At 41.2% G+C, this 26119-nt stretch overlaps 1 long non-coding RNA gene and 2 other non-coding genes across 3 annotated transcripts; all 3 read left to right on the forward strand.

Moving 5' to 3' along the window:
* Positions 1-19364: 19364 nt before the first annotated feature.
* LOC117767917 lies at positions 19365-20602 on the forward strand. The gene is made up of 5 exons (XR_004614953.1): positions 19365-19389; positions 19910-19962; positions 20109-20138; positions 20364-20417; positions 20515-20602. It is a non-coding gene; the product is annotated as an uncharacterized LOC117767917 (long non-coding RNA).
* LOC117768596 lies at positions 19999-20065 on the forward strand. Its single transcript, XR_004615098.1, has one exon. It is a non-coding gene; the product is annotated as a small nucleolar RNA SNORD78 (small nucleolar RNA).
* On the forward strand, positions 20222-20294 carry LOC117768594. Its single transcript, XR_004615096.1, has one exon. It is a non-coding gene; the product is annotated as a small nucleolar RNA SNORD47 (small nucleolar RNA).
* Positions 20603-26119: the final 5517 nt, after the last annotated feature.

Genomic DNA, 26119 nt, shown 5'->3' on the forward strand with positions numbered 1-26119 from the left:
TTTACTTGCTGGTTTGATAAAGGGTAATGTCTATTTCCATGATAGTTCCATCAGCAAGGAGTCATGTCTTTGATATGTGAATGATGCTAAGCTACCGTAAATGAAACGCCTCACATCTTTCACAATATTCAAATGAAAGTTTTGCAGCCATCTGTTTAAAGGTAGGGTTATAATGTAACTGTAGCTTGCCATTGATTAGAGAACAGCAAAGAAATAACAACTGCACACAAGTGGAATCAAGCAAAACAATGTCATCTTGGCTGAGCATTAGTGGCCTCTATAGCCACTGGTGGTAATTAGTTAATTCTGAGCCCCGAGCAGCTAAGTGGTTTTCATGTGCATTGACCGCAGCTCTGACTGCGTCCCGCTAACTGAACTAAATCATGGTCGACCGGTGTATATTCCTCATGGTCCCCAGCTTCCTGAACCAGAGGTGCTGTCCCTGTAACAAACCAACAAAACTCCATCTGTAATTCTTTTGAAGGTATTTTTTAAGTTTTGCTTTGAAATGATCTGCAGTTCAGCATTACTCTTGAACTAGTCTGATTCCAAAATGAATTCAACGCTATTAAGGTAAAAAAAAAGTTTCATGCCGTTGCTTTAATTGGACTTTTAAAACAATGTAACTGAGAGCAGTGGAGTTTCAATATAACTGAGGGACGTCCTGTTAAAGAGATGGCCACCATGATTTAGTTCACCATGCATGTAATTCCAAGAGGTCAAGGGACAGTGAGAGATAATATGCATCCGTCTCCATGCAGGTGTGTGCATGATGAGACAGTATGTGCCTTCACGTTCACCTGCATCTGCAAAACCCAATGTCAGACTGATTCACGTCTTTGTGTAGTCGGTGCTGTAGGCCACTGATAGAAATCTCATTGTAAAAAGTGTTTTTCTGCTCAAATATCCAAATTGTGCTCAACCCATGATGGTGTTAAACAGACATACAGTGTTATATGATACTGTAACTATACAACAGATGTATCCCGGCTATGTGTGATGTGGTAGTGATTTTACACTGGAGTTGTTTTTACTAAAGCTGTACCATGTACAGCAAACTGCACTGATCAGTACATGACGAGTTCTAGTCCAAAGTATTCCATTAAACCACAGCGTAATATTGCTGGAGTTTTCTAATTCCACATTGTAAGTGATACTAGAGCTACAACTTTTATTCTGTAACACACTAACATTCATATATGAATCATAGTGTCTTATATTTAGCTACTTTTTGGAGCTGAAAGTTATTGGCAGTATTCACAGCCATTTTCCACATTTTTTAAAACTTGATGTCTCATTTTGGAATATAATTCTTCATTTGTTCTGAGAAGTCTGTATATATGACCAGGAGTTTGTGATTCGTCTGTAAAATAAGATGTATACTTCTCATTAAAAGTGGATAGTTACTCTTTAATTACGTGTTTAATGTGGGAAATGATGCTTTAATTGGAAATGAAAATTGGTAGATATGAAACCTGTCGTAAGTATTTTAGAAAAAAATAAAATACAAAATAACCAAGATGGATATTTTCACTTTATAAAAACAGTGGCCAGAGGCATTTTGTTTTTAGGTTGTCCATCCCATTCTTCATTCATTTTTTTCAAGAGAATTTCTTCAAATTTGGTACAAACCTTCACTTGGACTCAAAGATTAATGGATTAGATTCTGATTGTTGATTCTGAACCTTATATTTCAGGAACACCCATAGGGAAGGTTATTACCTCTAGCACAAACATTTATTTGGAGTCAAGGATGACGTCATTATTTGCCTCCTGAACACATTATCTTAAGAACGCCTGAAGAGAATACTTTAAATTTCGGCACAAATGTTCAGTTCGATTTATGGATTAACTGATCAAATTTTGGTCTCTTGAACCTGCAATCTGCCTTTCCCGAATTTCTTCACGTTTTGACCAGTTGTGATGGACAGAGCCACACATCTGAAGATTTAATTTCACACATCTAATACATAACTACTGTGATGTACGTATATTGTTGAAACATTTTGGGAAACTAAACCCAACCTTTTCTTTGTGCCTTGACTGCTTTGTCCACGACCCCAGTTGTTAGTAGATTTCAGGGGTCAAAGGTTACAGTGACCTCATATGAATCTGGAAAGAAAATGTATATAGACTGATACTGCATTGGTTGGTAGAGGCATACAATTGCATGGCGATAATTCAAATTTTAAACCTATGTTATGATTCCAGATTCCAAGCGGTCAAATAAATAACATATAAAGAGTTAAATGAGGAACCTTTTTCATAAAAGGGTTAGGGTTAGGAACATTTTAAAAACATAAAAATGGATGTCTTAGTTTCATAAATACGGCGGCTATGTCAAACATTCTGTCCAGTTTGTAAATACCAACAATGTGACTGACAACTATGTATTATATCTGGTTTTCAGATGGTCAATTAGATGGACAATTTGTCCTTTAAAGACGATGTGTCCAACAGCTGCTTTTCTTTCTCCACACAGATGGGATGGAGGAAATAATTCAATAGAATTTTGGCGAACACACTTGCTTAAACTGAATTATGTTGCTTCACCATTGCAGTAGAAATATATCACCCTTCAAAGACAAGAAAACAAAAAAAAACAAAAAATAGATTAGCTGAACTTTTAACCCCCACCCCCCCTCATCCCTCTCTTTGAAGCTATAATGGTGCATTCCTTTGTGTCTCTGAGTGACTCCCACCCACGGTGGCTTCTGACTTGGTCAGTGCTTCCCTTCCTAATGATGTCAGGCAAAGGAGGAAAAGCGTTCTCCTCTCCGTCCTCCTCCTCCTCCCTGTGAGTGGGGGAGCCAGGAATGCTGGCATGAAACACTGAGATTGTTTTGCTACAGCAAAGCAAGTTAGGAGAGGCTCAGGAATTGTTTTAAACACTTGAGGAAAGTTCTAGAGATAATTGTGGTAATTGTGTCAAAGGATACAGAGTGTGATAATTCTAGCTGTGTCCGGTCAGGTCATCAAGACCTGTGGCCTTTAGTAAAGTTGAAATGGCCTGAAATATCTATGACAAATATATTTTGTATAACACCATGATCCAAATAAAGGTCTCAAATAAAATTGTACCCATATAGATTCCTAGTCTAACGCTGCATTCACACCAAACTAAAAAACTCTTACTGCCTTGGGATCATTTGTGTTTATTTGCATTAATAACGTAAAAATAGACAACCTGCAAATATTTGCCTGTTTTCCTCTGGAAAAGAGGAGAGGAAAACCACTGCCTGAACCAAAACCAACAAACAAACAAACTAAACTGTGGCATTGTACATGTTGTGGAAACACCGGAGAAGTTAGTATCATTGTGTGTGCGTCTACAAGACCAGTATGCAAAACGGCCAATTTCTTCTCCATGCAGGAGCTCTGTCCAGATGACTTTTATTTCGAGGGCTACCTGAGGCTGACTAGTGGTTGGTTTGGTCACCTGCTAGCTCGGGTCGATGCCAGGATCTGAGTCAGTTGAATTTAATTGTCAGTGCTCGAGCAATCTACGCGAATGAGGCATCATTTGTGTCTGATGGGCGAGAGACGCGAAATTCGATTTTGTAAGCTATCTCATCACAACACGATGTGAACACATCAAATCGGCTATGGTATGCAATGCCATAGTTTCTATTTTCTTCTTGATGGCTTGGGTGCACACATTATCAACCTTGTTTCCCCAGAATTATATTTATAAACTAAGCAGCAAGAGCAAATACATCTTGAAGCAAATGAAATTTTAAAGGGGACATAGCATGCCCATTTTACCACAAGTTGATATGGTTCCTTGGGGTCTTAATGAAATGTCTGTAACATACTTTGGTCAAAATACCACAAGGATCATATAAAACAGCACCCTTTTTACCCTGTATAAAACAGCCCTCCACAGAGTGACCTGTTTTGAGTGCCTGTTCCTTTAAATGCTAATGAGCCAGCTCCCCCCTCCCCCCTCTCCCCCCATGATTTTAAACGATATAAATTACATATTTTATATGATATAAATTATCAAATATGCATCCCATACTTTGTATTCCCCTTGTTGTCCTGGAGTTTTAATTTTCCCAATCACATAATTAAATGTCCCCCTCTGCCCATCCACTACAAGCACACAAGCAGACAGACAGATAAATAAACAGAGAGAAAGAGAGGTGGGGGGGGGGGCTATGAAGACCATCATTTACCCCGAACCCCGACATTCAACGGGTACAACAACAAGCGGAGAAAGCAGAATCGCGGGCTGACCTTATATATACAGTCTATGGGGCTGACCAGCGCGGAGAAATGCTGTACCCCGGCGTAACTGTGTGTTTGTGCCACTGGTACAGTAGCGCTGAACACTGCGGAAGTCTTCCACACTGCTGGCTGTGTGGCGCTGACACAAATTCCAGCTCACGCACGGGAGAGCGAGCGGTCGCGCCCGAGCAACTGCTGCAGCCTCCCAGTCCCAACGATCCAGACAAATGCCACATGTGAGTGAATCGCGGGCTGACCTTATATATACAGTCTATGGGGCTGACCAGCTTGAGAAATGCTCGTCCTGTGTGAACAGCCAGGCGGCTGCGTGCTTGGGAACGGCGCTGCGCTGCCTTGCAGCCTCGCTGCCTCCGGTGTAAACCCTGCGTAATGAGTGTGGGGGGACGGGGGGATGAGGTGGGGGGTGGGCCAAGACCATGTAGGGAGACTTCCAGTTCCTTGTTACGACACAAAACCCAGGAAGTTCAATCGAGTCGCTCAAGCATGACGTTTCTGACTTAGAGGAACCATAACAAAACGCGCGAGTGTTTTTTTCCCAGAGTTTTTGGGTTGGTAGACATGCCAGATACCCACATTAACCTGTATGTAATGGGGTCAATCCTTAATAAAAAGCTTTAGCTAAAACAGTCTAGTTTTAGCAGTGTTACTTTACCAGTTATGCTTACGTCATTGTAGATATAAAATCACAGCTCTAATTAACCTGACAGGACGGCGATGCCGATAGGATGAGGGGAGTTGGCGAAGTTTATTTAGGGACCCCGTAGTCGCCCTCTCCCTCTCCCTCTCTCTCTCTCTCTCTCTCTCTGCACTGCCGGTCCTGTGAGGAAGTGTAGCGTGGGCGCAGCAGGTGTGGACGCCAATTGTTTGTTGCGAGCCCAGCGTACAGCTGTGTGTGTGTGTGTGTGTGTGTGTGTGTGTGTGTGTGTGTGCGCGCCCGTGTGTGTGAGAGACGGCATCAGCGTCGCCATACAGGCACGCTGTAATAATCTCCAGTCAGCGTGTACACACAAACTAATGGGAACGATACTTGTAAGTAATGCGCCGGAACATTTATCCAGAGTCTATACTATTGTGTCTGTGACGTTAAGTGTAATTGTCCTTTCCTGTTTTAGTACTTGTCGTCAAGACAATAAGGATGGCGTGGGTCTCTGCTTTATTTTAATGAATTGAAGGTATGGCATAACGATGTGTTTTATATTTGTAAATGTTTTTAAACATTTTGATAAACTTGTTTAATAATTGTGTGACCTAATATGACATGTTTGTTTCATAGGGCTGCCTTCAGGCAGAATATTTATGGTCACTGTTTTTTCCCACATTTAGATTTCATTTAGATTATTTGGCCTTGTTTAGATTTAGTTTCTTTCTGAGTAATTGGTTTGATTTCTGGTTTCTTTGTTCATTTTATTTTGTTCTTTGTTCTATGGGTAATGTGCAATATGGTTGACGGGTACTGTGCAATCCTGGTTTAATGGCTTGAATATTGGTGAGTTATTGGCTCTGTAAACTAGAGGCCCTCTTCTGTTATTTCATTGTATAATATCATTTGCAGTGATAATCCACTGGTGCAATTACACCAGTATTGGGATTCTTAAAGTGTGCTGTGTTTTATGCATGATATTTTAGCTTTGTTAAATTGGGTCTGGAGCCTTTAATTTCTCTCTTTTTAATCTGTTATTTATATCAAGTATAGGCCAGTACTCCCTACATTGCACATGATCCTGTGCTGTTTGATCAGTCTTTTTAAATCCTTTGTCCAACTTGAATAAATTGTCTATTTCTGGAATCATCAGCCTCCCGTCCCGTTTATTCTGGATATATGTGGTGAACCCAATTGGCATTCAACTGTCACACTAAACTTTTGACCACTACATGTAGAAGCACTAACAAAGTGGAATTTGCATGCTATGTCCCCTTTAAAATATTTTCACTTAGGATCTGAAAAAAAAGAAGCGATTTAGTAGCACTTAAATGGCACTTACCTATAGCACTTTGTAGTTTGGCTTTCTTGAAGAAAATTGTACTTTCTTGATTCTTGTTGTTCTGGGTTTGTAACCTCATGGTTGAATGCACTTATTGTAAGTCGCTTTGGATAAAAGCATCAGCTAAATGAAATGTAATGATCTACCAAGATCCCAAATAAAGAGTGCTAAATTGCGTGTGCATTAAAATAGATTGCACGTTTGGATTGTAGGTGTTTTGCGGCTGAACTAAAAGAGAGCAGAGTGACTGCAAGCGCAAAGCGAAATTTAATGCCATGGAATTGGAGGTGTTAGTGGAAGAGGCAAACAAACATGTTGTTGAGCTACAGCAAAGAAACACGATATGGGAGAGTATCTGTGAGAAAATGAATGCTGTGGGTAAAACAAAAAGAACAACCGATGAAATTAAGAGAAGATGGCAGGACATAAGAAGAAGAACAAAAGAAAGAAATAGCTCATAATAACACCTCAGAAAAATAAAACAGGTGGGGGGGGGGCCGGTGGAAGAGATGCCTCTGACCAATATTTAGCAGCAGGAACAGTTCACTTTCTGTGGCACGAGTGCTCAGGCACGACACTTGGGCCATTGTAGCGCACACGGAGCACACACCAGGCAGCTGGTTAGTGCTGTATCTGGTGTGACGATGGCCATCAGTGCCCTGGCAAGAGAGGGATTATTTTTGCTTCTGTCAATCCAAACATGCTAACACTTGCAGAAAAAGACCGTTCTCTCCGTCTTCTCTCACTCTTCTTCCTGTCGTCTCCTCCTCACCACAATAACTGCAGCCATCTGTGCGTAACGCTGTGACGATTAGCACCTACCTTTCAAACATACTAAATTTAGACGCAGTCACAACCACCGCAATTATTTTCAGGCTTTGTAAATCACATTGTGTTTGCTAAATTAAAGTATTTACATCTACTCCTCATAATATTCTGCGCACTCGGGTAGAAACGCCCAATATTACATATTCATTAAGGCTAGCGTACTAAATTGGGATCACATGTTATTCTGCATGCAATCCTCAGTGCGCACCGTTAGTAGATCAGCTTGCATGATTTTTGGTGGGTTTGCACACGTTTTTACACACACAAACCTTTAGTATATCAGGTCCTTAATGTACTAAGGACATTATACTAACTGACATTGTGGCAATTGACCATGCCACCGGGGTCTCACCACAGCAGCCAGAGACGAACCATTCGCTTTATAGCATTTCTTTTATTACTTATCACACGTGAGAAAACACAAAGTCCCAACCAAACTTAAGGGCCAGCAATTCCTGATGGCATCCAGGTTTGCAGCTCAGTCTCTGTCTCCCCTGTCCCTGTGCATGTGTCTCGTGTGTCTCCCTGCATGTGTCTCTCCAAGCAGCTCTGCTGCTGGCTTTTGAACCTGAGGATCAGTCAGCTAACATCTCTCACCTGCACTGACTGATCCTCTGGTGCAGGTGAAGGTGCTCTCCCAGCCACCTCCACCTCCACAGTTGCCACAGACTTCGGGTTCATGCTGATCTTTCATGTGACAGTTGTACACATTGTAAACCTTCCATTCATCCCAACAAACTCCCAGCAGCTCTGTTGCGTTTGACGATAGCACAAAGATAACATTTCATACAAAATGTATTTACTGTTGCAGTTTAGTTATATACAATTTCAATAAGACAGGGCTGAATTTAAAATAAAAAAATTAAATATATTTTCAGAATCCACCATATTACTGCAGTGCAGAAGCCAAGGCTGGCGGGCTCTCTGCGGGGGTTTGCTGGGCGTTCAACCTGCAAAGCTCTGGCAGGGCTTGGAGTGACTGGAGCTGCAAAGAGGAGGGCCATACGTACCATCACTGAAGCTTCAGAGAAAGCCACTCGGTGGCTTTGGATAAAGAGGGCGAGCCTGTGGATTGTTGCTGCTGGGATGCGATCCGGGACTTGATCAACCCCGGTTGGGTCACGTGGGTGAGGGGGTCTGATGTTGAAAGACCCAAAACCCAGCCCAGGAACATCACTGATGATGCATCCCAGCGCATCCTAGAGATCTATCTTGCAACCTCTCCACTTTGTCGACTTCAAGATTCCTTTCGGTAGACCTGAGGGGCAAGGTAACTATCTGGTCAGATAATGTAAAAATGATAGGACATCCAGGTCAAGGCATCTCTGAAGTTAATCTAAAGCTGCTTCCACACATGCACTGAACTCCGCAGTTCCATGTGCATGTTTGAACACAAATGTCTGAGTGAGACGCTTCGCAGTTTCTGTAGACTTTCTCTGCCTGGCCCCCTAGTACAAAGTCTGTAGAAATCCAGGGGAATCCGATGTGAGAACATAGCAGGGGATCCCCGGCTGGATTCACTACCAGCAAGTGGGGAGGGAGGTAACACACGACAGATGCAAAATGAAACAGAAAAAAAGAAAACAAATATCCAGTTGAAAAAGCGGTGACAAATGTTTCAAGAGAGTTTGTGGTGAATAGAGCTGAAGACTGTTTATGTGTGTTGTCAAGAAAATCACATGATCTCCACAGTGAATACGTCACTTCCTGTTTGCTGCTCCACCTCTCGCCTGAAAAATGCAGAGGATTTGTTGCTGTTGTGCAGAGAAACTCCAGCTGTGTTGCACATGTGTCAAAGGCAAACTGCGGGTAAAGTCCGTAGCCAATTCTCTGGATTTTACCCACAGGTCATGTCTTTAAACGGCTTAAGTGATTAGATTCATCAGACTTCATAGCTAAGTACAGCTGGGTGTCATCTGCATAACAATGGAAACGTATATGTGACGATGGTGCCTACAGGAAGCATATAGGAAGTGAAGCGTCTCAGTACAGAACCCTGTGAAAATCCATGATTAACTTTTGTGTGCTTATAAGAGTCATTGTCAACATTGACAAATTGGAATCTATCTGATACACGACTTAAACCAGCCTAGTGCTCCTCATTTAATCCCAGCAGTCTGTGCCATTTGAGATTCCTACCTGCTAAACTCATTTATATTCACTTGTATGTCATAAGAGGTATCAATTTAATCTAAAAATGTTTTTACAAATAAACTGCTATAAAAGCTCTCTGAATAGCCACATACAGCAGCATAGTGGCCAGTGGCCAATTACCTGACCTCTTACAGCATGTTAAGGACAAGCTACACATATTTTCCCCGAAAGAAAAGCACATTTCTATATATTCTGTAGTGTAAATTGCAGCATTTAATATTTACTGGTAGGGCTACAGACTTTGATTATTATTATTATTAAAGATGGTATCTATTTACATACCTTAATTGTCTCTTTATTGGTATAAATTTGTAATATTTCATGAGATGAGGTTACCTCTGTATAACTGGGAATTTATGCAGTACCCAGGGTTTGAAATCATAATAAGAATAACTTACAACTTGCTGTTACCTCACTGAAATGTCAGCCCTAGGCCACATTTCCGTCAGACACTATGATATGTATTGACATTGTGCCATACAAATAAACTTCATTATAGTCTCTCCCTCCTTGGCCCACAGAGCATGCGGTGCACCCTCCCACCACCCTCTGCACATCTCCTTCTCCACCCATCTGCCCCGTGCTCTCCCTGACTGGATGGCTGGCTGGCAAGTGACAGAACTGACAGACGAGGCCTGTTCCTGGGTTAGTATCATGTCGGCAGGGGGGAGGGGGAGCCTCCCGGTGTTGTCAGCCATCATGGTGCCAGCTCCAGGTCTAATGAGGGAGACTGCCGCCTCGGCATTGCCTCCCCAGTGTCAGGAAGCGGCCGACAAATCAGCAGTGCATCACGAGCCCAGCACAAATGATATGTTGACAAATGCAGATATTTCACTTTTAATTGACACTAAGAGACAGAGATGATCCGACTGCCAGGGCTTCTGAGGAGACAAGGACAAGACAAGATGGGAGAGAGATATGGAGAGAGGGGGAACGAGCTGCAGAGGGGGAGGGGGCTAAAACAGTCTTCCAGAAAAGAAGATGTTGCAATAGCCTTGGAAGATGTTTAATATTTGCGCAGGGTGTCATTTTTTCTGTGCGCTGTGGTTGAGGGGGAGCAGAAGGGGGGTTGAGATTAGAGGTGTGAGTTTCTGAGACTTGTCAGCGCTGACAGACGCTGTATTATACGGCAGCCTCACAGCTGACTGGCTCTTCTAAACCCTGACAACATTGCCTATTCATTTAGCCAGGTGGGCTTTCTCTGTAAACTCTCCTGTCTCAACTCTGCCTGATGAAGGCAGGGAACACTTGATATTCTGCTATCTGTTATTGCTCTTACTGTCTGTTTGCTAATTAATTTTTAGGGCTATAAAGGGCTTTCTTTACTGCTGCAGAAATCTCATTAAAGAAGACAAATAAAAAGGAATCCATGGCACAAAGTTACACTTAGCGTTTACTAGCTTCAAGCGCTGCGAGCTCAACTTGTTTACTGTGCGTTGCAGATGTTGTTTCTGGGCTGAATTATCTTAGAATAGTTTTCAGTTCTGATGCTGATCGGTAGGAGGATTCCCCTTAATGAGAAATTAATATTATTTGCATTCATTGTCACAGAATCGCAAAAAGCATGTTACTAATACATTTACATCAAGAAAAACTGGACTGTGACAATAGTGTAACTAGTCTCCACTGTGACTGTGTTTTGGATGAAGAAATATTGTATTTACATATTTTGAATTCCAACTTAGTCAGCCAACCTCTTCTGTAAAGACGTCATATTATAATAACAATAAGCAGTCACCATGACTACTATCCCAGTAAGATGACCAGCTGATACCAGTGTTGTGTGGGCATTATTTCCAGGGAATAATGTATATCTGACCAAGTGTGTGCAATTTGGTGAAGGTGGATAGAACTTACGGGGACTGTTGGGCCTTGGCAGAGGTATGGGCTCCATTGAGTGCCATTCTCGTTTTTTCGAACCCCTGTGCCAGAAAACATAGCAGTAGACATCAACCCTTCATCAAACTCTGTGGGTGAGTCTGTAATCTTTTATCTCTTCTATGTAATTTTCTGTGTCTTTTTTTTTTGTTGGTAGTTCTTTCTTACCTGTGTCAAGTGTTAAGGGCAGAGGATTTCACACCTTGTTATGCGGCAGAAATGAATCGAAATAAAATGTGTTTGATGCATTGACACTTTTTACTGTTATCACATTAATCAATTAATGCAACAGTGCCCAACATTACTCCTGTCCTGTTTGCAGGACAGGGAGGGGGGTGAGGTGGGACATTCATTTTGCACTTCCAATGATTCTTGATACTTCCCATATTACAACCAATAGCATCTTATTACTAGACCCTCCCTGTAAATGCCCTTGTCCCCTCAAACTCTCTTCTCTGTTTTGACACACAGGCTTTCCGCAATTAAACTCTAGTCAATAATCAACCCAGGCTGATAGAAACCTGATCATCAGGGATATTTCCTCTGGACAGAGCTCATATGGAGTCACAGAGAACACCATACAGCTGTTTTCACAATCTTCTGCTCACCATGACTAAACAGATTTTTTGAGTTTTCAGATTCAAACTCGAGAGTTACATCTTCTGCAAGCTTGGTCGACAGCGGTCCGAAAACCAAAATGTTCACTTCCCTTTCACATTGTTTTACATTGGGTGCTGTCATAAGCCAACCATCTTTTCTTTCTGCATGTGAAGAGCCTCCTCTTGTTCCTTTTCTCAGTGTGTGGACATGTTTCCTGTGATATAGGACTGTTTTGTGGGCGATTATACTGAGCATTAGATTCATTCTTGACTTTTTTTTTTATTATTTGTAATAAATTGTGCATCATTTAACAGTAAAAGCTGGTGAGACAACACCAAATACTGTAATACATATTAAATAAATGCATACATCCATACAATGACTATTTTACATGATCAAGCTGAATCCCAAAGGGACTTCAACAGGGACTTTGTATAGAAAGCACCAACATTGGTTCTGGGAAAAGGAGCAATGGTTTTTATCTCGAGGCCGCACCGCTTCTCCGTGTTGCAGTTTCCAATAGTGGCCACTAGATGGCAGACACAAGCTGCAGCTCTGACTGTGGCTGGAGACTGACAAGCAGAGGGAGACCGTCCAAGTTCCAGAGTGTTTATCTCACATCCTTGGGCTTTGCTCATCAGATCAGTTTAAATAACTAACCCTCCCAGCTTCCATTTCTCTCTCATGAATAAAGCTGTGGCCCTTAGTGGTGCCTGCACTGTCTCTTGGCAACGCTAGACTGCTCTCTGAAGCTTAATACACAGTCACACAGACACACACACACACATGAAAACCCACAAATACACACAGGTAATAGTTGCGGGTCACAACAGAAACATCATTAGATATCCAGCTGTCAGCCACTTTCTTGAATTCTAAATTGGATGAGTGGGTGAGAGTCATACAGCACAGCCGAATAATGACTCAATTGCATATTGTCTGATCTGTTAAAAAAAAAGAAGCCTGGATGTCTTCTCACCTTTAAATGTCTAATGGAAATGAAGGCAGACAGACTTTAAGTACCACAGGAATCAAGTCGAGTCTGGACTGAATCGCTCGCCGCACAGGTGGGGGCGAGCGGGGAACGCTTTCTCACGGAAGTAAGAGTTTTGAGCGCGGAGTAAGTTTCACACAGAGGCAAGAAAGAGTATTTACTCTGCTGATGAATTTGTGGTTAATTGTGTGTGTTGGTGTGTATGACTATGTGGGGGGAATGTTAATGTGCACCCTTGGGTAGGGCTGATAGAGAGGGAGACATCCCTCATTAAAGTAATTAGACCTGCAGGAGAGGATCCCCTGGCCCAGGAATAGATATGCACACCACATCCACATCCACATCCACTCACCACACACACACACACACAACTCACAAGATGCTCAGACATGCATGTATGCACGCATGCACATACTAAACTACACGCATGCACAGTTTCTTCTGGTTCACACACACACACACACACACACCTACACACACACACGCACACACACTCAATTATACTCCTGCAGACAAATGTGGACACCACAGACATGCTGTTGTTCTTATCATACTACTTTCCAGTAGTGGTCATATGGACCACTCTCAACAAAACTTTATGTCATAGAGAATCCATTGGACCCTCTTGTGAAAGTCCTACATTTGCTTGAATTGAAGCATTTAACTTTGCGTAACACCCCGACACGTTCATCTGATAATGTGCCAAAAATAAAAGTACAGTCAGACTTATTGGGAAAAGAAGATAAACCAGATCCACCATCTTTCCTGAAGATTAACCACAAGCGAGTTGCTGCCTAAACCCCAAACAGGACTCCAGATGTAAACAGCCATGTTCCATGTACAGCTTATGTGATTTAGTTTACATGCACATCTGTGGTTTTTGAATTGTATCTGAGAGTTGCATTGTATTGTACATTTTTTTTAATTTATTTTAATCATGGATTATTTGCTTGTTTTATCAGGTGTAGTGTTTTAATCATGGGTTTATTGAACAGTTAGTTTGGATGGTTTATATTATGCACATAAATTATCCATATATTTGTAATCATATAAGATAGGTCAGTTCATTTTATTTCAGGCTGCCTAAGATGAAAATTAAAGTATTTTTTTATGCTGGATGGGTTAATGGGTAATGTCCCTGTCAAATAAATAAACAAATTAAATTAAATAAACACTTCACTCATTTTCAATAAAACAAAGATGTTGGCATTGAAGGATAATTCTGGTTTAGTACAACTTGCGCTCATTTTAAACTGATTGTCTGATATAAAAATAGTTTTGACTTGTGTAACTTGTGTTGATGTTATATTGTCATGTTCCCAAGTTTTTGTAACTAATTCAGTCAATGCATTGGTATCATAACTCACAGAAATAAAGAAAAAAAAAAACTCTGAAATGAACCAAAATGAACCTTTCATGACATAAACAAAATCCCACTCATAGGTTTAGTGTAGTGAGACAGTTATACAGACCTCCAGGGAAGTGTTCTAACTGGAACGTATAGCCATATTACAAAGTTTACAGTAGTTACAGAAATGGCACAATTCTCACATCATTTCCTGCTCTTCAGGAGACACGAGAACAAGTTTTTTTTTCTGAGGCCTGAATGACATTTTGTACCAAAGAAGACACACACAGCCTGACAATAAGCATTTAACACTTTTGACAGTTAAAAACATTGCAACAGGCCTGAGCTGGGCCTGGTGCAGTATTTGCTTGTTTCGATAATACACAAAAAGACTTCAATGACCATTATTATGCAAGATTTTGACATGTATCCGAAGAAAAAGCACATGTGTAAATAATGGTTTTGGTTTTGTATTTATATAGCGCTTTAAAGATCATTGGTGAGATGGAAAATCAAAGACGAGCAGGTTTATCTACAAAGATTTCTGAAGGAATCTGTCAGAGGATTTGCTTTTGTAGAACTACTAACAAATCAATAAAAATGAATAGTGCATCAGCTTTTAAAGTCTGGGTTAAAAGAGGGTCAGGAGGGTCTCACACCTCTGATGTTTAGAAATATAGAACCAAAGGATAAGAGGGCGGTAAAAGCCACAAGCTGTAAAAGAACTATTGCTTTTATTTTGGTAACTGAGCAATAATAAAATTAGTGATGGTTTAATTTCATCATTGTCCTGGTGTTGATTTAATGTTATATTGTAATGCAGCGATGAGGAATAAACCTGAAGGAAAGAATTTACTGAAATACCTTACATACAAGTACAATTCCATCTGTATTTTAATCCAATATCTTAATTTTATATACATTTTACTTTTACCCCTCTACATGTCAGAGGGGAATTTATACTCCACAACATTGAATAATATATAGTATAAATCAGAATATATATTAAAAACATATAACAGGCTCCAAACAACAGTTGGATTGCTGAAGTATTACTAAGACATCTGTTATATCCTAAATTATTTGTTTTGTACAAATGTGATAAAACATGTAAAACGTCTTCATCCATGATACATTATAATTATGATATCCTGGGGTGGCATCATAATGGCTTGGATTTTACAGAGTGGATGACTTCACACTGGTCCATGTGGTTGATGCTCGATACCTTTGTTGCTCTATACACATTAACAGGTGGATTAGCAGAAGATACACACACAGCAGTGGGTTGTTTTATTACTTTTACAGTTGGCAGCACTTAGTGCACAGTTGTAACTTTTTTTGAGGTTGAGTTACAAAGTGACCAATTAGTTTTCAGTTGATTCTTTTAGCAAACTAAAGTCAACATAACCAGTCTCTACTGTACTGAAATGTGTTCCGTCTACTCACATGCTAATGACAAGTTTCTCTCGGGTCTGGTGGACAGTACACACCCAGCAGTCGGGTCAACAATTTTAGCTGGGGTGCAGGGGGCGAGATCCAGTCAGGCTTTGTTCACAGCTGTACATTGTGGAGGAGATGAGAAAGTGAACATGAAAGCCTGGTGCTGTTTGTCTGTACTTGAAACAGAGGGAATCTGGGGAGGAGGAGAACAACAGAGCTAATTAGCCAAGTGGAGCTGACAGTGCAGCCAAGTGGCTCAGAGCCAGTGAGGGAGGGGGAGACAGTGGTGAGGGCAGGGACGTCAGCGTTACGCTCACACAGAGGCTGCAGCGTTCAGACCCCTTCACTTTTAGCACACTTACAATTACATTGTTGTGATTTAGATTTTAAATGGATTTAATTGTGTAATTGTCTTTGTGATGACAAAGTGAAAACATGTAACAATCGAAGAGAAAGTATTCAGAGTATTAATTCAGTACTTAACAGAAGCTCATTTTTCAGCTACAGCTTCCAGTCTTCTTTACACATCTGCAGTTTCTCCACCACAGCAAAATCAACATAACCAAATGAACTCAGTGTCTATATGGGTCCACACCACAAAGTGTTAATTTAACTCTTTTTGGAGAGTTAGTACGTACCTTACTTAAGTGTAATTATTGACTATTGTTGGAGTTCAAATTTAACACTTCTTCACTCTAACCAGAGTTAGTTTTTCTCAACACTTGGACATTAACTCTCTCATCTATAATTTGTCAACTATACAAGTGTTACCCCCACATTAACTCTCAGAGGAGTAAAGATAGCTCTTCTTAATTACTAAAAACTCGTTGAAAACTGAAGCTTGCTAAGATTTTCGGTTAACACATAACATAGACATTGTAAAACATGTTTTTAAACATATTACATTAAGGGACAATTTATGCTTGTTCACTGTCATTGGAGTATTGCTTATCAAACGGTCTAAAATAAGTGAGCTGGTTAATGCAATTCACAGAATATTCATTATTTTTTTCCTCTGTACAGTATGAATGAAAGTGTCAATCACAGTACAGTGTTATAATAATCTATAGCCTAGATATCATTACCAATCAAGATATTTCAAGGAAATCATGGGGAAGACATCCAACACTGTAGATGTTGTATCTGGGTTATGAACCAGCTTCTGTCTGTACTGAAACGTGTCTTGTATTCTCTAAAACCATGGATTTGTGGATTTGTGTGCATCTGTGGAGTGTGTCATATAAGAGCCTCCCTGCACTCTCATTGAAGAACGGTCCACCAATTAACAGAGATTGTCGTTTGGTCGTTGGGCTGACTTGGAAATTAGGCCTCGAATGCTGGACAGAAGTTGGTTTGGCATTGGACTGTCTTGGGTCTCCAAAGAAGATAATAATAACAATAGCAATAATAATACATTTTATTAGGGCCCGAGCACCTCCGGTGGGAGGCCCTATTGTATTTCGAAGGATTTGTATTTCCCTTTTGGGGCTTTTTCAGGGCCTAGACATGCTCAAATTGTTACCAAAATTTGCAGGGAATTCAAAACCCCAAAAAGTAATTGTATTCTGGAGTAATTTGAAATGGCCGTGGAAAAATGGCTCAACAGCGCCATCTAAGGAAAAGCCCCTCAGTTAGCTTTCACCGATCTTCACAAAAATCGTAGCCCAGGTGTATCATGACCAGACAAACAAAAAAGGTCGGAGGTGCAATTGGAAAAAAGCAACAGGAAACCCGCCATTTGGACTTTAGTGGCCATATTGGCCATTTTCCACATTTTTACTTTGATGTACTTGTCCCAGGGCTTTCATCAGATCAACTTCATATGGAGATGAGTGTCATCACAACAAGACGGAGATGAAAACTACCCCAAAGATCGATTTTTCGTCACACGGTGTGACCGTGGCGTGGCATCTAAGTTTGATTACACGCCATCAAAACACGAGGTTCTGTATCTTGGACATACAAGGTCCAATCGAGTCCAAACTAGACATGTAAGACAAGAGTCCCGGCCTGATGACATCTACATAGAAATCATGACTTAAAATCACAGCGCCCCCTGGTGGCAACAGGAACTGTCTTGTTTTTGGAACGTCTTACACTTGGAGGTATTCCTCCTCACCCACTGCTCGCAGCCATGTCAACCTGTGTCAAATGGGTCAAAAGACATTGATAATGTAGGCATAACATTACTGTGACTTTTCGTCAAACGCCATAATAGTGGCGTGGCGTCAAATTTCATCAACTCGCCGTGACACACAAAATTACTATAACTTCGGTGTTGGAGGTTCAACCTCCCTCAAACTACATTTGTGTAGCAACAGCCCCCCCCCTGCAGACATTCAGATGGTTTTAAGGAATAGGCATGGCAAAATAACTGACTAGCGCCCCCTAAAGTGCAGCCCCGGCACTACGATTGGCTGACATGTTCAAAAATCGATAGGGACATGTGTCTTTTCATAACAAACAAATAAGTCTCTTGGATAGATATGCTAGACCAAACAGGAAGCCCGCCATTTTGACTTTAGTGGCCATTTTCCACATTTTCCACATTTTTACTTTGAAGTACTTGTCGTAGGGCTTTCATCAGATTAACTTCAAATTGAGATGAGTGTCATCTAAACAAGATGGAGATAAAAAATAACTCAAAGATCGATTTTTCGTCACACGGTGTGACCGTGGCGTTGCCTCAAGGTTTGATTACACGCCATCAAAACACAAGGTTCTGTATCTCAGAAATATTTGGTCCAATCGAGTCCAAACTAGACATGTAAGACAAGAGTCCCGGCCTGATGACATCTACACAGAAATTATGACTTAAAATCACAGCGCCACCTGCTGGCAACAGGAAGTGACATGTTTCATACTTTGATGCACTGCTCTTGGCTGCTTTACAATATACAGCTCAAATGAGCTCAGTTGGACCATGGTCAGAATTGTGACATTTCCTCAAACCGTGTAAACATTGAGGTGCGGTGAAGGATCATCCTTCGCCAAAGGAGACGATGTTGTCATAACTACAGTGTGCATTGTCCTATCACTGCCAAACTTCTGTCACATGATCAGAGATCAAGCCTGAACAGCTCCATGTGTCAATATTTCCTCAGTGTCATAGCGCCACCTACTGATTCACCATGAAACAGGAATTACTTTGTGAATCCACTCTGCATTATCCAACCGGACCCCAAATGCTGACCTATAATCACAATCCAGACCTGCACAGCTCCATATATTAATATTAGTGCAGGGTCATAGCACCACCTACTGATCAGTGTGAAAATTAAGTTGTTGTAACATTGTCCAATTGACACAAAATTGCTCATTCTACATCAGAGCCCCTTCTTCAACAGATATATTAGTATGTATGTAATAATAGTGATGGCGCCACCTACTGGCAACAGGAAGTAAGCTTTGTTTTACAACTATCATTCGATTTACATAAAATTTTCACAGTGGGATGTGGTATTTGATAGCGTGGACCATAATGAGCAATTAGCAGGCAAGGATCGACATCACGTGACGGACGCAGGAAGTGAAGCGTGTGCGCAAAACGCATGCAATGTGGAGACGTGCACTTGTTCAATGATCGCTCTCTCCACCAACAGGCTTCAAATTGCCTGTGCTCGGCCCGTTAGTGCTACAACGTAGCCCTACTTCTAGTTGTTATCAAATAATGTTTGTGATTCTTTGTGAATTTCCATCACCACTGACGAGTAGCACACTTCAATAACTTCACACAGCACCGAACTACAGGCAGGTTCACTTTTTTGGGTCCCCAGGAAACATTTCCGGTGTCGTTTTCGTTATTTGTGGCGCTTTTCTGTATTTGCATGCTTTGGGACTTTATTTTGCAGCCCACGTGTCGTCAAATTGATGAAGTTGTTTTTTTGTGCAGAAGATGTCACACAAACAATGTGAGTATGAAAATAAAAACTGTAGAACCTCAGTCCCAGATGACAAGTGGAGCTGGACACAAACATGCCCTTTAGCTATCAGCAGGTAGTTGTCAAGACTGAAACTGCTAGTTGGCTTTTTTCACTTTATATCAAATAAAAGGTATGTAGTTAGGCTAGAACTGCAGGATTTAATTGGGATACCTATTCATAATGTAAACTTATGTTGAGTGGAAATAAAAGTCAAATTGGAAAATGCATGAATTGGAGTAAATTCATTTACAACTGACACCAGCTCCATTTGCTGGTTGAACTCCACCTCATCTGGGTCTGAGCAAGCAGCTCTGGTTCATTAGTTGGGAACTTGGTTGGTTTTAGTGAACCTCATGATCCCTGTAGTCTGACCTTGTGATGACTAGATGACGACTGACTTGAAACCATGGAGTCTTGTTATATTAGCTCTATCTAATTTGGTCAACGTAGAAAGCTTCACCCCATGTATGTTGTGTATACTCATCTTATGCTGTTCTGTCGTCTGCAGGTTCTGATCGCTCTCTGAGATCCGACTGAACGGCCAAGACGAGGTTGACTGAGGTGAGAATTCAGAGAATTGCAAAATGGCTTTTGCTGGTTCAGTGATGTCTTTAACAAATGTCTGACCTGAACTTGTAATGTGGACAACATTGTTGCTGAGTAACCTGCAAACTTGAAGCTAATAGGTATTTCTGTCTCTTCTCCAGGAAAAGGCTGCATCTCTTGGGCTGACCTTGGTAAGTATTTCAAAGTCTATGACAAAGTGCCAATGTTGGTTTGATAGAAAATATTGACATGAAAATCTGCTTAAATGGACCACTACCTGTGATGACAAGATTCTGCCAAATGATATCTCTTGATTATACCTTACCGTTCCATATTTCTCTGAGGTTGTGGTCTAAAACAAATGTTTTGTTACTTGATACCTGGTTTTATTTTAAAAGACTTGTTTCTTTCCACAGAAAGCAGATGTAATGTCCTCTGGCCCTCAGACAGCCTGATGTTTTACTCTAAAGGTAAGTACAAGCCTGCTAGAGTACAATATCTGAGTCGTGATGATATCAAATAGACTTTATTGTTCTGGATATTAAAACAAAGCTGCCTCTTTTTCAGATTCTGTGGTATTATGGCGACCGGAGTTTGACCTGCAGACAATTTAATATCTCTTGGCAAATGTGTTTTCAACATTGTTGCAATAAAATACTCAAAACGAAATATTGATGTTGTTTTTTTTGGAAAAATATGGAAATTGTGTTTTAAAGTATAATTGACTCAACTACAGAGCTGGTCAGTGATTGGAAGTCTTCATTGTGCCAGAAATCAATGATAAAATGCAATGTGATTGCAAAAATGTAAACAAGACTCATTTTAACTTAAGTAGGTTACTTAAGTCAGTTTGTAGGGATTATGCAAAACCTCAACTGATAGCCATGAAATAGTGTGGGGTCAGGCATGTCTCAAAGAACCCGTTACATTTGTGTGGATCTGGGGTATTTGATATAACGTTAGGACGTTTTTTTGCCTCTTACTGATCTCAAAAGAATTTGGCTATGGGGTAATTTGTCTGATGTGTGGGAAATGAGATTATTTTTTTTATATTGAATGTGCTTAGTTTTTAATCAGTTACAACCTAAGCCTTAAGCTCATCTATTGAATGGGCCTTGTTTTTCTGTTTAATTTTCATGTGCACTTTCAGGTTCCAGCTTTCAATTATAAAAATAGGCATGGCAAGAAATCAACAGCATGAACAAATGCATGATTCTTAAACTCTTCAAGCTAACAGCTACTCATAATGAACCCAACATTAAATCAAGGTCAAATAAAGACAGTAGGCAAACTGATCCCTTTTTTTTATTGCGGAGAACATTTCTTGAGTACGTGCTCGTCTCTAGACTTCTGAGGACACGCATTGACATGATTCATTCTCTAACCTTTACCATTGCAACTAAATACCTAACCTGAATCTACTTATAGCCCAAATCTACCTCTAACTCTAAAATCAAGTCTTAACCCTCAAACAACCCATTGACTGTGAGGACCAGGCAAAACCGCCCCACAATGATGAATTGAACCAAGATGGGCCATTATAACTAGATAGACATGCACACACACACACACACAGAGCTATGCTTCAGACTTTACCTTGACTTCCATTCATAATGGACAGCCTAACGTAATCCTTCTACCTTAACCTGACAACAATCCACATCTGATCTTTAACCTTAACCAGGAACACAGAAATGAAGTTTGGCCTCATCAGGACTGAGCTTTGGTCCCGTCAGGTCTACTGGTCCTGACAAGGTCAATGTTTATACTGGAAAAGACCTCCAAATTTGTACACACACAAAATCACATATTGATTAACAGACATTTTCTGAGATAAGATTGTATGTGTGTGGGTGTATTAGCTTAAAAAATATGTTCCAGTAAAAAACATACAGGAGTGAGAACTACCATTAAGGCAGTTTTAGTATTTCAGCCGGTGTTTATGTGTCATTTCGCTGAGCAGTGTTTCACTTCGCCCACCCTTGTGGTCTATTTGCGGGTGGCAACCGACATCAAGGTGCATTAGCGCCATCTACTGTTTAAATCACGATGGTTGACAAAGATTAAAATAAAAGAATTGTGACGAAAAGAAGAAAGAAAATTCACATAAAAGAAAATAAATCACTACAAAGGCATGAAGTTGATTGTGTGGTTTTATTCTAATTAGACATCAAAGCCGTGTGAGAGGTATATAGGCCGTGTGAAAGGTATATAGGCACACACAGCTTCATCACTTCAGTCACATGAACAAAAATCAACAGGAGAACTATTCTGTCACCATGTCTCAAAACAGTGAGTTAGAAATCAGTGTAGGAGACCTGATCCCCTCCCCCACTACACAGTACCAGGCACAGACAATCCTGGGCAATGGCGTCTATGGAGTGGTCATCCAATGCAGGAATGTGACCACCGATGAAACGGTGGCTTTAAAAATGATCAAAAGCATGGAAAACATTGACTGCGCCAAGGAAGAGGAGGTCACCCTTCAAACCATGAAGGCGCTCCACTCAGACAGGTTCAACATCGTCAGATTCATCGAGTCATTCACCTACAAGGGACATTACTGTCTTGTGTTTGAGCACCTGGATATGGATCTGCAGAAATTCAAGCAGATCAGCCCGGGTCAACACCTTCAGCTGAAGCAGATCCGCCCCATTCTACAGCAGGTTTGTTTTTTAAACTCAAGCTCTTACACTAACTGCTTTGTAGGGTGAAGGGTAAACTTGGTCGCTAAAATGTGTCTGTTATGGTTGTTGTTGAGGAAATAACTCTGTAGCTCATGATTATTATTATGTTTTTCATGATTTCAGCTGGCTACATCCTTGGAATTTCTGAACAGCGCAGGGATCATTCATGCCGATTTGAAGCCAGATAACATCATGTTGGTGGATCATGTCAGGAAGCCACTCAAAGTTAAAGTCATTGACTTTGGTTTAGCCTTCGATGATCCTGAGGAACAGATCGGTGATCTCCTCCAGCCTTTGTGGTACAGGTAGGTAACTGACAGCACATCTGTATACCTGGGACAGCTGTGTTTGCTGTAATTAATTAGACAAGTCCTGTACGCTGGCATGTCAGGTTTATGTCTCAGAAACGGACAGTAACATATTGACAGTAACAAGGAGTTTAGTACATTTTAAAACCTCAGTAATATGTTTTGTGTTTCTTATCCTAAGATCTCCTGAGGTTCTGTATAGAGAACCTTTCAGCGGGGCCATCGATGTATGGTCTCTCGGCTGTATTGCTGCTGAGCTGTCTACGGGCAGACCACTGTTCCCAGCCTCTAATGAGAATGAATTGGTCAGTATCTGCACTTAAATCACAACAAACACGTACAGTTCTGCCGTGATGTTTGTGTATTTTTAAATCCACACAGTAGAAGTTCACTGATTTCTACTATTTTACTAATGAGACAAATCAGAGACACTTCATCCATATGTCTCAGTAATAGAAGTGCACCTGATGTACATGATCAACAATGTAAACTTGAAGTTAACTAACTCTCACAATGTTGTGTTTTCTCCACAGCTGAGGCAATTTGCGTTTGCAATTAGAGATCCAGAGCATGAAGGAAACTTCCTACCTCATGCGTTCTGGCCAAGACGCTGGATGGAAGGCAGATTTATGGTAAGAAAGTAGTTTACAACCACTTAGCTGGCTCCACTAGCTCACTAATTATGGTGTCTTTCCTTCAGTCTGTGTTTCTTTCCCCTGTGCCATCCACTGCAAACTATCTCAATGAAACAATTCTTCATTTCAGTCAATAGTTTCAATTCTAGTTTGTGATCAACAGCCTGGATGAATTTATAACAGCACAACGTTTTCATAATCCAAACACGAGGACATGTAGCAATGTTGGTTTTCCTCATCTTGTTAAAGGGGACTCATCCGCTCGGGGGAGAAGACGTCCAAGCAGAATACTGTGACCTGCAGTGCTTTTTGGACCTAATGACTCAGATGCTGATGATGAGTCAGTTAAGAAGAATTACCCCCAGCAGAATTCTCCAGCATCCTTTCATCACGATGAGCCACCTTCAGGGTTCATTCAGAAACAGCCTCTAGTAAGTTTGTGCTTAGATGGTCTGTGTAAGTCTGTGCTGATAGACATGGGTAAAAAATATTTGAGATATAAGGTGATTAAGGTGTTTGGCTCAGCAGTTTCATTTGTCTTCCAGTGTGAAGTCATGTAAGGATCTGATGGACATCTGTCAGGATCCAAGCTCTGACGATGGAGGACATGGAGACCAGGTGATCCTTCAAATGTCCCTGAAAGAGGACGCCTCCAGCAGCACTGCCAGCCCAGCCAAGGAGCGCAGCCCTGCTGGGATGAGAGATGAGAAGCATTCAAAAATGAATGCAAAGCGTGGCACCATGTGAGTGTTTGAAATATCTTCCTGTCTTGATCATTTTATATTGTAGAAGAACAGTTCAACATTTTGGTAAATATTCTTGTTTTTTGCTCAGAGTTTAATGGGAAGAATGATAAAACTCTCATTAACTATGGATCTGCAGCCAAGTGCAGTTTAGAATGTGCATTTTTAGAAATGTCAAATCACTGCTTTAAGATCAAGAATTAAATTATTTTCTTATCCACATCACAGACCAGAAGACTCCCAAGCACAGGTCAGAAGGAGTGAACGACTGGCAGCCAATCGAAAAGGCACAAGTGGGCAAACGGGCCCAATCAGGATGAGGATGAGAAAGAGACACGATCCCACAGGGATGGGAACCCCTCGACAAAGAAGACAAACATGAGCCTTCCAGTTCTAAAGACTGGAATAGTCTGCGAGTCAGCAGCTTCAGGTTCCTCGGGGTCCACATCAGTGATGACCTGACCTGGACCAACCACACAGACTCCATCAGGAAGACGGCCAGACAGCGGCTCTTCTTCCTCCGCAGGCTGCGGAGGCTCAACATGGATGCCAGGATTCTCTGCAACTTCTACAGGTGCACCATAGAGAGCATCCTGACTGGCTGCATCACCGCCTGGTACGGCAGCTGCACCGCTCTGAACCGTAAGGCTTTACAGAGGGTGGTGAAGTCTGCCCAGCACATCACCAGGACGGAGCTACCATCCATGGAGGACCTCTACACCCAGCGGTGTAGGAAGAAGGCCAACAGGATTATCACAGACCCCTATCACCCCAGCCATAAACTGTTCTGCCTGCTGCCGTCTGGCCGACGGTACCGCAGCATCCGGGCCCGCACCACCAGGCCCAGAGACAGTTTCATCCCCCAGGCCATAAGACTTTTAAACTCCTCCAATCTGTCATAACTCTGCACCTTAGCATATTTGCACTATTGCATATTTGCACTATTGCACACACTTGCACTATTGTTTTTCTTTTTTTCTTTAGGTGTATATATATATTTTAGATATGTATATTTTATTTTAAATTTTAAATTTTGATTGAGCATTGTTATAAGAGAGCCTGTGACCCAAGCATTTCATTGCAAGCGACTGCTTAATGTTATCGTTGTGCATATGACAATAAACTCTTGAATCTTGAATCTTGAATCTTGAATATTGAATAAGGAGACCGAACTGGACTGTCAAGATATTAATTTGTGTTTTATCTGCTCTTTTTAATCGATGACCAAAACCTTGCGCCACCTTAAGGAATGGGCGTGGCAAAATAACTGACTAGCGCCCCCTAAAGGGCAGCCCCGGCACCATGATTGGCCGACATGTACAAAAATCGATGGGGACATGTGTCTTTTCATAACAAACAAATAAGTCTCTTGGATAGATATGCTAGACCAAACAGGAAGCCCGCCATTTTGACTTTAGTGGCCATTTTCCACATTTTCCACATTTTTACTTTGAAGTACTTGTCCCAGGGCTTTCATCAGATCAACTTCAAATTGAGATGAGTGTCATCTAAACAAGATGGAGATAAAAACCAACTCAAAGATCGATTTTTCGTCAGACGGTGTGACCGTGGCGCTGCCTCAAAGTTTGATTACACGCCATCAAAACACGAGGTTCTGTATCTCAGATATATTTGGTCCAATCGAGTCAAAACTAGACATGTAAGACAAGAGTCCCAGCCTGATGACATCTACACAGAAATCATGACTTAAAATCACAGCGCCACCTGCTGGCAACAGGAAGTGACATGTTTCATACTTTGATGCACTGCTCTTGGCTGCTTTACAATATACAGCTCAA

The sequence above is a fragment of the Hippoglossus hippoglossus genome, chromosome 9 (genome assembly GCF_009819705.1).
Source record: "Hippoglossus hippoglossus isolate fHipHip1 chromosome 9, fHipHip1.pri, whole genome shotgun sequence".
In the NCBI taxonomy this organism is placed as follows: Eukaryota; Metazoa; Chordata; class Actinopteri; order Pleuronectiformes; family Pleuronectidae; genus Hippoglossus; species Hippoglossus hippoglossus.